Genomic DNA, 12,439 nt, shown 5'->3' on the forward strand with positions numbered 1-12,439 from the left:
GATTAGAGTGAACTTACTGATATTCTATACATGAACTCTTGTGATTAGTAATCGAAGAAAATGTGGTATTGGTGTGGAGAAAGTGGCCATGGTGGCTGCTGGGGATAGGGAGTGGGAGGAAGAGATGTGATGTGGGGACATTTTCGGGGGTTGGAGTTGTACTGGGTGTTGCTGCAGGGACAGTTACCGGACATTGTGTGTCCTCCCATGGCCCACTGGGTGGCCTGTGGGAGAGTGTGGGCTATGGTGTGGACCACTGACCATGAGGTGCAGCGGTGCTCAGAGATGTATTCACCAAGTGCAGCGAGTGTCTCATGATGATGGAGGAGGATGTTGTTATGGGGGGAGGAGTGAGGTGAGGGGGGCAGGGAGGTATATGGGGACCTCATATTTTTTTAATGTAACATTACAAAAGTAAAGACAAAAAAAAATCTTAAAAAAAAAAAAGAGGTAAGGTAAAATGAAATCCTCAGGTGAAACAGAAAAGGTGTGTGGGGGGGATTATTTAACTCAAGTGCACCCCAGGGGGAAAAAAAGGTATCAGGGGTTAAGACCGTCACCTGAGAGCTGCTCCTCTTGTTGCTGCCACAGCTATAGGCAGTCCTAGAGATGGAGCGATCACAGCGTGAGAAGGAAGGGTAGAGAGCTCTGGAAAGGGTATTGAGCAGTGGTTATCAATTAGGGGATGTCCCCCCTACAACAGGGGTTCTTAACCTTTTTTGTTCCACAGACCCCTCTGCCAGTCAGGTGAAAACCACGGACCCCTTACTAAGTCTAAGCTACACTGTGTATTATTTAATAAATACATCACACCTGCACCAACACCTGCACCCACAATAATAAAGATTTTTGAATTTCAATTCAAGCTCACAGACTCTGTGTTAAGAACCCCTGCCCTAGAATAAGAATTTCCAGGGAACAGAGGGTTGTGTCTATACGTATTTTTAAAAACTGTATTCACTAGCACAACAAAATTTTGCTTTTGAAATCTGAAGGAAAAAAACCCCTACTGTTTCTATAGTACAACTACAGAAATAAAGTTTTTAAAAACACAGGGAGTAGGTGTAGCCCAGTGTTTGAGCTCCTGTTTCCCAAGTACGAAGCCCCAGGCTCAATCCCTGGTACCTCCTAAAAGCAAAACCAAAAAACAACAACAACAAAAAAACACAAAAAGCAATCTTTTTGGCTGGTGAAGATAAGTATAATCTTGATAGTAATTATCATTTACAAGTGGTTACTACATGACCCATGTAGCTCCCTGACCCTGGAAAACCGCCCCCCTCCCCAGAGACTCAATAATGTTTACTGAAAAGAACCTGATTAGTTGTTAAAGAGCCATCAGACCAAGCATCAAAAGTAGAAAAAACTTACAGAATATCCTATGGTGATTTTAAACTAATCAAGTCCATTCACCACCACCAACAATCCTTATTAAACAAAAGCTGTGAACTGGGCAATGAATAAGCAATGAATTAACTGCTGAGAATTAATAGTAGTAGTACTAATTTTAGGAGGAGGAGTAAGTAAATTCTTCTTTGAAGAATTTAAGAAAGAAACAAATAGTAGCTAAACAATGTAAATGCTAGGGAGTGTCCAAAGGAAGAAGCATCTCCCTCAGTCTGTGGGAATCAATGAAAACTGTATAGGAGAAAAGATAGTAAACTGGGTTTTGAAGGAAGAATAGGAGTTCAACAAGCAAAGATAGGAAGCGTTGGGACAGAATTCTAAGCAGAGGACTGCTCATACAAACTGGCAGGTATAAAGGAAAATGGCCTATTCAAGGAAAACCAGGCAATCTGGTGGGGAAGTGTGGGAGCTCAGGAGAGGAGAGAGGCTGACACTGCAGAAAAAGAAAAACTATTACTAGTTGGGCAAAACAATGAAGCCATCATAACTGGGTTTTCAAAGAACAATCCTTTGGGCAGTAGTATGGAGATGACAGAAAAGGGGAAGACAGTAGATAAGAGGCCATTTGGGAGGTGGTGGCAACAGTGAGCCCCAAAGATTAAGACAGATGATTAAACTTGACTCGAAGTAGGGAGTTTTTATTATATAGCACACGAATGACTAAAGGCATAGTAAATAAAAATAAGACAAACCACAGAATGATGGAAGTAAGACCCCCTATTGCTGGGTTTTAGGTGGCAGTAGGTTTTATAACAAATTCTTTCAAGTCCAAGTAGATTAGTACTGTCCCTTTAACAACAAAGAAGCAAAACAACACAATTGTGACTTTGAACCAATTGTTTCCAGGCTCACAAAAAGTGTATAGCTGACTAAACCTTACAACCAGGTTTTGTTTTTGTTTTTTAAAGTCAAATAGGGCTACAAACTCCACTGCAGTAAAAACTAGGCCCTGACTGGAAACACTTCAACGTCCAGTCAGTTGCCAGGGCAGTGCAGTTACGCTTTTTATAGGGGCGGACGTAGGAGCCGGTGTCTCAAATAACAATAAACAAGTTCTGGGACAAGGAAACTACTGTTTTCATCAACAGGAATGGGTGAGCCTACCATTCCTTCCATGTTCTACTGATTCCAACCATGCATGTTTATACAGCCCATAATTATATAACATTGAAAATATCTACGGTCTTAGTATGTTCTCATCAAGATTTCTGAGGCCCTTACATGAAGCTGAGCTAATATTTTTTTTGTCTTTATTTTTTTAATATTACATTAAAAAAATATGAGGTCCCCATACATCCCCCACCCCCCTCACCCCACTCCTCCCCCCATAACAACAATCTCCTCCATCATCATGAGACATCCATTGCATTTGGTGAATACATCTCTGAGCACCGCTGCACCTCATGGTCAATGGTCCACATCATAGCCCACACAAGCTGAGTTAATATTGAACAAGAGGTTACTGTGAAGATTAGATCTTAAATATGTAGGCTAAGAACTGAGCACTGCGCCTGGCACATGGTAGACAATAAATGGTAGTTACTATGTTTTACAAGGTGGTAGTGCCATTTTTACTTCCTCAAAGAAATGTGAAGAATATATATAGCTAAGATGGAGTAAAAAATGAGAAATACATAGCTCAAGCCTTGAAATCAGGAACTGGAAATCAATTGGCAGGCTTAGTACAACAGAAATGTTCATTAACAGAAAAGAGGCTCACTGAGATGCCTCCAACGGTCAAGCTCAGAAACACATCCTGTCATCAGAAACCCTGCCACTATTTAGAATCAAAGAGCGCTTAACTTTTTAGTCAGGTGATTTCCTGCCCATTGCACCTCTCCATAGCAATCTTGCTTCTTCCATATTACAATGTTGAATTGTAAGAAAGGGGCAGCAATGGCATATGTGTGTTAAGGGTGGGGAGTAAATAGTGAGGAAGAGAAGTGGCTCTCACCTATATAGAGTTTCTATGCTACCAGGGCAGCTCTACAGTTTTCTGAGTAGAGACCTCCCCTACAAAAAGTAATTGTACACCGTGGATAATTCTCCCTACCTTACCAAAGCCCAAGTTTAAGAGTGATGTGGGTTCTCTTCATTTCTCTTAGAGTGAGTGAGGGATAGATGGATGGATGGCTGAATGGATTTACTGAGCACCTAATATGTGCCTTAGATCAAAGCAGGCAGTTTGGTTCCTTTACCTCATTAAATCCTTAACATATCTTCTGAGTAGGTACTATTAGCCCCACAATACCCTTCCAAATAGAGTCACAGGAAAAGGACGTCAAGAGGAGGGTGTTAAAAAAAAAAGTGACAGGAGACCAGGTAGAATAAGGGCACAAATGGCTCATATCAATAAGATGAGATCATTTAGTAACTGATTTACACAACCAATTCCTCAATATGTGACTTATGTTTCAGCATTGCTGGCAGAAATTTCTGACCTAGTTCCACCCAGACAGTAACATGGTACTTGTATTGGAACTTGAAAACTTTTGCCAAAATTTTTTTATCTACATAGCAATCATACTGATTAAGAGTCAAGATAACTTTGCTATCATTTAAGTAAAAATTTTTACTTAAGTACAGTAAGTAAACACGAAAGTATACATAAATGGAAAAAGCTCAATGAATTTTCATTAAGTGAACACACATGTAAACATCAAACAGCTCACAATCAGACTAGTACCTGCACCTCAGCAGTCCTCTTTGTAGGCCCTAATAGTCTCCTCTACTGACTTCTTTCACCATGGCCTAGTTTCACTTCTTTTAGTACAGTATATAATAAATGTTTTATGTGTCTGGCTTCTTTTGCTCAACATTATTATTTTTTAAAATATATTTTTATTACAGAAGTTGTAAGCTTACAAAATAATCATGCACATGTGCAGAATTCCCATACAACACCCCTTCACCAACACACCGCACAGCAACAAGTTACAGATATGCTCAACATTATTTTTGTGATAACTACTAGTAGTTTGTCCACTGTCATAGCTGTACAGTATTCCAATGTACAACAGTGCCAGTTTATTTATCCATATTATAGGTGTTAAAACATTTGGACTGTTTCTAACTTGGAATTCTCACCATGGGCTTTCTTAAACATGTCTTTTGATACACTGTAATCATTTCTTCATTTGAAAAGTTTCCTATTTTAAAAAACCGACTTTGTCTTCTACTTCAGAAAAGAAGCACACATTTTAAATTTAAAATTTATTTTTACAAATACTGAATTGTATCAGTCAACAAAAATGTTCTAATTAACAGACTTTCCAGTCAAGAGTTGTCATATACTTTATCACATTTGCTTTTACCCTTGGTGAAGCATTTAAAAGGTGACTTTTCAATAATTTCAAGATTGGGCTATTTGCTTAATGATCCTAGAAAAAGATGCATTTTAACAGGAGAGAGAGATGTGTGTACAAAGGATGATTCTGAAGTGTTCTACAAATACTACATAATCAGATTCACTGTGTAATAAATACCATGGAGGGAAGATGCATCATGATGTCTGCTGGCATTGCATAACTGCTTAGGAGCCATCCAATATCAGTTGCGTAACATTTTCAGTGGAGATATGCCTGCCACATGTAGGTAGACAGTTACTGGAGTTTTTAAGGTACATCTGTAGGCAGCCTGATAGGAAAATTTTAACTTTTTTCTTTTTGCATAGCTTCTACCAGTCCATGAACAGTAAAGGTAAATAAAGTGGCTTCCAGTAAACCATGAAGTCCTCAAGTTTGAGTCTAGCCCCACCAGCCTCACATTTCTCCTTCTCACTCTTCAGTAGCAACCACCCCATTTTCCAGGCCCCAACACCTTGTCCCATACCTCTCACTCATCCAAACAAGAATGAATGAGGGAAGCGGACTTTGGCCCAGTGGTTAGGGCGTCCGTCTACCATATGGGAGGTCCGCGGTTCAAACCCCGGGCCTCCTTGACCTGTGTGGAGCTGGCCATGCGCAGTGCTGATGCGCGCAAGGAGTGCCGTGCCACGCAAGGGTGTCCCCCGCGTGGGGGAGCCCCACGCGCAAGGAGTGCACCCCGTCAGGAGAGCCGCCCAGCGTGAAAAGAAAGAGCAGCCTGCCCAGGAATGGCACCGCCCACACTTCCCGTGCCGCTGACGACAACAGAAGCGGACAAAGAAACAAGACGCAGCAAATAGACACCAAGAACAGACAACCAGGGGAGGGGGGGGTGGGAATTAAATAAATAAATAAATCTTTAAAAAAAAAAAAAAAGAATGAATGAGATCCTCTTTTGCACCTGGAATCTTGTGATGAATTAAAGTCCTACTATGTTAACATTTCTAGGTATTAGAATGGTTGGGGCTATTGTAGATAATTATGAAAGGTTTCACCTCCTATTAAGGGAATTCAGATCTCTCAAAAAGTGGAGATTATTTTTTATTGCCTCTAAAACAATGCTTTGCCCCTGAGGTTGGCTGTCACTATTACAGATTAGCTGAAATCAAGGGATGAATTAGAAAGGACAGCTGAGTGTCTGAGCTAGCCTGTTCCCTTCCCTTTCTTACCATTCATCTCCCACCCCTCTACTCCCAGATTTCCAGATACCAGGGGTCTGAACCTGCTCTTACTATTCCCTATATCCATGTCCTGATCTAGGCTTTGACCCCTGTATTCACTTACCCTCATCATCATCATGATGCATGCTAGCTGAGTTGTTTTTTCCAGAAAGTCCTGCCTTTTGGTACAGAGCACCTGCTGCTTAAAACTCTCTAGCATTCAGGATACTTGCAGTGAGGATGGGGAGCAGGTAGCAGCAGTAGGTGACAAAGGAGATGGAGAAGGAATGACAGGATGGGTGGGAATTAATAAAGGAAATCTCAGCCATCAGGTATGTTAGGTTGGCAGCAAGGGAACATCCAACAAATAAGCAAGAATATGTCTTTTACAACATGGGACAGGAGCATGAATGTGCCCATTAGGTTAGAGATGATGATCATTCATGGGAAAGAAAAAGTCAGCATCATTTAAGTTGCTTAAATTCAGCAATTAAGTAAAAAGAGATAAACTGAAATCTGGCAGGGTAATTTTATGTCACGTGGGAGGCTGGGCTTGATGAGCTCTAAGACTCCTTCCTACTCTAGGATTCCTTCCTAGAGCCCCCTCCATTATTTATTTATTTGTTACTGGTATCCATTATGGGTGCTTTGGGACAAAAAGAGCATACAGTACATAGGTAATTAGTGAAAGAATGCAGAGATAAAAATTCAGAAGGAGGGTCATCCATATACAAGGAGCTCAGGCAGCTAGGCACAGGTGTCCGATGGCTCAGTGTGAAAGCTCAGGGACAGGTTGGTCCACAAAGACCCACCTCCTTTGTCCTTGATGTCAAAGGGACAAGCGGCTCCTACCTTTCTCACTGTTGGCGCTGTCCCTTCCACTTTACAAATATAAAGGAATACATAAGCCTCAAAGAGGCTAAGCACTCAAGGTTCCAGAGCTAGGTCTTTCTGCTGTCACAGGCCATGCTCTTTCCACTGCACCACACTGTCACTTGACTCATTGGAAACAAATGTTAAAAACTTCCCTGGAGTCCTCATAAAGTGAGGAGGTTACTGCACATAGGGTTTTTCCTTCTTTCTGTAAAAGTAAGTTCATGAAAATGAAACTTCAAGATCACCATAAACACAACTGTCAAAACATTAAATAAATAATTTAATGATGTAAGACAATATATAGCTTTTTCATTAAACCATCTGTTCTTTGGTTACCCTAAATAATTAGTTCAAGGAATCAAAAGTGTTGAATTGAGCAAGTGATACCAAAAATCGGTGAAGAGGATATAAAAGAAACATCTAAAAATAAGCTAAGTATTAAATAAAAGTGAATTTTTAAAAATGTTTATGGTGTTTTAAAAACACTGTAACTGAAATTTTACTTTAAAAATCTGTATTATCAAGTGTTGGAGAGGATGTGTAGAAATAGGAACACTTGTTCATTGTTGGCATGAACGTAAAATTGAACAGCCACTGTGGAAGACAGTACCTCAGAAAGTTAAGTATATATATGACCCAGCAATCCCACTTTTGGCGTACACCCAGAATTGAAAGCAGGGTCTTGTAGAGTTATCTGCACACCAATGTTCATAGTAGCATTATTCACAACTGCCAAAAGATGTAAGCAATCCAAGTATCCATCAACCAATGAATGGAGAAACAAAATGTGGGTATATATACACAATGAAATATTATCCAGCCAAAAAAAGGAATGAAGTCCTGATATATGCAACAACATGGATGGAACTTGAAGACATCATGTTGAGTGAAATACACTAGACATGAAAGGACAAATATTATATGATCTCAATGATATGAGATCATCAGAATTAGCAAATTCATAGAGTCTGAAACAAGAATATAGGTTTCCAGAGGATGAGGGTAGGAAGCAAGGAATTAATGCTTCAATTGTTTCTATTTGGTTTGACAGAAAAATTTGGGTAACAGATGTGGTAATGGTAGTACAACATTGTGAATGTAAACTAACATCACTGAATTATATATCTGAATATAGTAAAAGGAGAAATTTTATACTGTATATATGTCACCAGAATTGTTTTAAAAAGCATAGGACTGTACAACACAAACAGTGAAAGCTAATGCAAACTGTAGACTGTAGTTTTTAGTACAATTATAAAAATGTTCTTTCATCAAAAATTTTAACAAATGTACCATACGAATGAAAGGTGTTAATGATAAGGTGGTATTTGAGAACTCTGTATTTTATGCGTGTTTTTTTTTGGTAAACCTACAACTTATCTAATAAAAAAGGCAACCAAAAATGTGTATTACATCAAGTATGTCAACAAAAATCTTCTATTTACTAGGCTTTCCAGTGGAGGGTTGACATATATTTTCTAAAATCTGCTTTTAACCTTGGTAAAACTACAAGGTGATTTTCAATAATTTCACTGCATGAATCAAGTAGAGATTTGGAGAGATATTTAAAATGAATGGCCAGACTTTTTCAACTCACAACTCTCTGTAAACCCACAGAAGACTTCTTCCCTGCTCTCTAATCCCTTGTGATGGGGAAAAAAAAGACTAGAATTTATTTCAAGAGAATCAGGTTAGTGTGGTGCTTTGTTTTTTTAAAGTAAATGACACAATTATATGTAGACTATTTCTTCACACATGAACTCACTAACTTTCATGTAATTAAACTTTTGATTTGATTATTAAAATTACCTATTTCTTGTCTTAAAAAAACAACAACAGAAATTACCATATAAGTGGTAAAAAGAGATTTAACAGAATCATCTTATATATATATTTATGTCTGCAGGCAGTACTATGTCTGTCAGGGACCATTTCCTAAATTCATCCCAGTATCATAATAGACATTTTATCACTGGCATTGTCATTTGAATTGCCAAACGGGCCCACATAAAAAGGCACTCATTAATAAGCAGTAGCTTAGTTATCAGTGATATCATAAATTATCAACAATTCATTAACTCAACAAATAATGCCAGGCACTCTGCTAAGTGCTGGAAATATAACGATGAGTGAAATGATTCCTGCTTATAGCCTGGTTAAGGGGGACAGACATTAATCAAACAATCACATAGTGTATAATTACAAAGTCAGATAAAGATTATAAGGGAACACAGTAAAAGTTAAAGAATTCAATGTCTAGACCGGCACTGTGTGTCTGGGGGGGCTTAGCTGAGGAAGTGGTTCTTGAGCCAAGATCTGCAAGACTTGGATACCTGTGTGTAGTGCAGAGTTAGGGGGAAGGGGTGGTGGGATATGAGCATTCCAAGCTGAGGGAGCAGCAAGAGCAAAGGGCTTGGGGCAGAAAGTAAGGCAGACTGCAAGGAACTGACAGTACCAGTGTGTCTAGAGTACAGGGAGCTAGGGGTCCAGGGATGAGAAAATGATGAAAGGCCTTGGAAAAGTTTTTAAATGGAAAGGAGGAAAAGGGTCTCTACAATCACATGGGTTCTTGTGGGGTTTGAACAGCGTAACACCTGTTAAAGAGTTTTGTAAATTGTAAAGCAGCCTATATTTTTGTTAGTACCATTTAGTTCCACTACTCTGTTTTCAAAATAAATGTTTGATATGGATGCCAAGTGACTGACTAGCTAATAGAAAAAGAGCCAAAACTAGAACCCTAGTATTCTAGTTGTTCTAATCCAGTTGTTCTTGGCCTATAATACTGTCTAAAAATTTCATTTATCACTTACTTAGTCCAATGCCTGCATCAGAAAACTTGAGCTTCATGGCAACTATTAATTCTCATTTAACCCTCAATTCTAGAAACAAAGTTCTATTATTGCCCAAATGTGGGTACTGAGAAGTCATACAGCCAATAAATTAGCACAATAGTATCTGGCTTTCATCAACACCACTATGTGTGTTTGTGTGTGTATGTATGCATAGGAGAGAGAAGGGAAGAGAACTCATTTGTACAGAATCATATTCACCTATATCTGAGGATAGCGATTCTTAGTTATCTTTGTATTCCCAGCCATGCACACAGTGTCTGGGGCATTAGTGAGGCTCAGCAAATATTTGATGAACTGAAAAGAGGCTAAAAAGGATTTTAATCTCGAAGTAAAGTGGTTTTCTGAGGCTTCTCCAGATGTCATGTATTGTCGGCAATTCATTTGGTGGCTGTATTTTGGCTTGGCTCTCTTCTTTATCATTATTAAATTGAAAAACTGTTCTCCATTACCTTTGCCAGATTTCAGACTTCAGCCTGGATGTAGAAGTGAGATCATGGAAAAGGAAACCAAGCTAATTCCAACCACTCTGGAACCATAACTGGACTGTTCTCAATCACACCACTTTCCTTCCCGAGCCTTTACAGTATTTCTTCTTGGAGTTCCTTCTAATCTTTCAGTCTCAGTTCAAACATCACCTCAGAGAGGTCGTCTCCGACCATGCAATACAGATCAGCAGTCCCCTCGAGCCTTCTCTAGCACATTCATCGGTTGCATTTCTTTAATAGCATTTACTACTCTTTGAAATTGTCTCTACTTAACTGTCTCTTCACCATCCCACAGACTCCAAGAGGGCAGGGGCCTTGTCCATCCAGCTCTGTGGATGGATCACCAGTGTCTAAAGCTAAGTAAATCTGTATTAATGAACGAAGGAGAAAAGAATCACGACAGAGTCAGTTCTCTCAAGTCCACAATACCCTTAAGCTTTCCACTGCCGGCGGCCCTACATTCCATTTTTAACAGTAACACCATTTTTACTTTACTCTGAGGTTCACAAAGCAGCCTGGACTCCATTTTCTGAGTTCAGCCCCTCCAACAATCCAGAGAAGGGAGATCCGGCCTGAACAATACACCTACTCCCCCATTTTACAGACTATGAAATGGAGCCTCAGAAAGGGGGTTCGCCCCACGGCGACGACGAAAATACGAATGGCGCTCATATTCCGGAGAGATCTTCCCACGAGACAGCGCGTGGATTCAAAACGCCTCATCACCCTCACTACTATTGTCCTACAGTACTCATTCAGGACTCGCTCCAGTTCCACGCAAGGCCACCGCGCGGCGGAGCCCCGAGCGCCGCACCGCGCCGCGCCCGCGTGGCCCCAGACAGCGACCCAAGGCCGCGCCCCGCCCCCGGCCCCGCCCCCGGCCCCGCCGCCCCCGCCCCACGCCGCGCCCCGGCCCCTGCCCCCGCCCCGCTCAGACCCCGCGCCTCCCGGAGACGGCCCTCTCCTGCCTAGGCCAATCACCGGAGCGGCGGGGGCCGGCGCTGCGGACCCGGGTCCTCCTCTCTGCGCGCCAATTAGCCAGCCTAGCTGTCGCTCAGAAGGTCGCGCCCCGCACCCGCCTTCCACCTCTTCCTCCACCCTCCCCTTCGGAAAAAACGGCGGTTGGGCCGCGGCGGCCGCCAACGGCCAGCGGGAAGCGGAGGGGCGAAGAGCCGGGGAGCGAGGGAAGGAGGGACTGTGGGGAGGCGGAGGAGGAGGAGGAGGAGGGGAGCCCGGCCCAGCCGGAGCCATCTCTGCTGAGAACAAAATGGCGGCGTTGGCGGAGGGCCAAGTGTGAGGCGGGGCCGCGGCCATTCCCCCTCCGCCCCCACCCTCGCGCCGGCCGGGCCGGTCAGGGGGAGCCCGCTCGCTTCGCCCGGCCGCGGGCGGGGAGGGGAGCGGCCCGGCCCACTATGCAAAGCGTCCGGCGGCGCCGCCGCCGCCCCGTGGCAAAGGTAAAAGGGTCGGGTTCAGCCGCCGCCGCGGCGGCGCCTCCATGTCCGCGCGCCAGGCCCGCCCCCTCCGCCGCCGGACCGAGCCCGCCCGGACCCTTTTTCAATTTTACCTCAGGATTTGGCGCCAAGACAGCCTCGAAGCTGGTCCCGTGTCTGCGGCGGGCGGCCCCCGGCGCGGAGGGCAGGGCGCGGGGAGGCCGGGCTCCCGGCGTTCGCGGATGGCGGGAGCCCCGGGGGCTGCGGGCTCGCCGGCGAGCGGGCGAGAGACGAGGCGCCGAGGTGGGAGCGGAGATGGTGGGGGCGGGCCCGGGGGCGCCGCCGGGGTCGCGGGGAAGGGGGGGTTTGTTATTGTTTTTGTCAGTGAAAGGTCAGAGTTCGTGACCCCGGTGCCGCCGCCGCCGCCGCCCGCGCGCTGGTAGGAGGAGGGCGAATGTTCTTCTTCCTCTTCCCGGCGCCAGCCTCGCTGCGGCCGCGGGGGGCGGGCGAGCACGCGATTGGCTGAGGCGCGCGCGCGCACCGGAACGCCGCGGCTGGGCGCTCGGGCCATCCGGCCCGCGAGGTGCGGGCGGCGGGCCGCGGGCCTCTGCCCAGCCGGGCTGGGTGCCGGAGCCCGGGCGCCGCCGCCGCTCGGCGGCCCTGAGTTTAAACGCTCACCCTCGCGCCTGGCCCAGCCGCCGACGCTCCCCTCCACCCCAGGGCAGGGATGGGTTGTCTTTCAAAACTGGGCACACGGGGCGCTTGGTTCGATTCCAAGCCCGCCGCTCCCGGGATACTCTGCGCTCCTCCAGCCTGGTGCGGACTGTGCTCTCGACGCGTCCTCTCGTCGAGAGGGAGCTTCTG

At 44.1% G+C, this 12,439-nt stretch overlaps 1 protein-coding gene across 5 annotated transcripts in view; it reads right to left on the minus strand.

Annotated features, from left to right (window-relative positions):
- The window catches only part of NR2C2 (nuclear receptor subfamily 2 group C member 2), a 148,245-nt gene extending 136,173 nt beyond the window's left edge, over nucleotides 1-12,072 (minus strand). For 3 of the 5 annotated variants that reach the window (XR_011647565.1, XM_058288504.2, XM_012521946.4), the window contains exon 1: nucleotides 11,710-12,072. The gene's annotated coding sequence lies outside the window, so the exon portion shown is untranslated. The remainder of the gene's footprint in view (nucleotides 1-11,709) is intronic. The other 2 variants (XM_012521945.4, XM_023586327.3) reach the window with 2 other exon arrangements.
- Between the last annotated feature and the right edge of the window lie 367 nt (nucleotides 12,073-12,439).

This window comes from Dasypus novemcinctus, chromosome 26 (genome assembly GCF_030445035.2).
Source record: "Dasypus novemcinctus isolate mDasNov1 chromosome 26, mDasNov1.1.hap2, whole genome shotgun sequence".
Classification (NCBI taxonomy): Eukaryota; Metazoa; Chordata; class Mammalia; order Cingulata; family Dasypodidae; genus Dasypus; species Dasypus novemcinctus.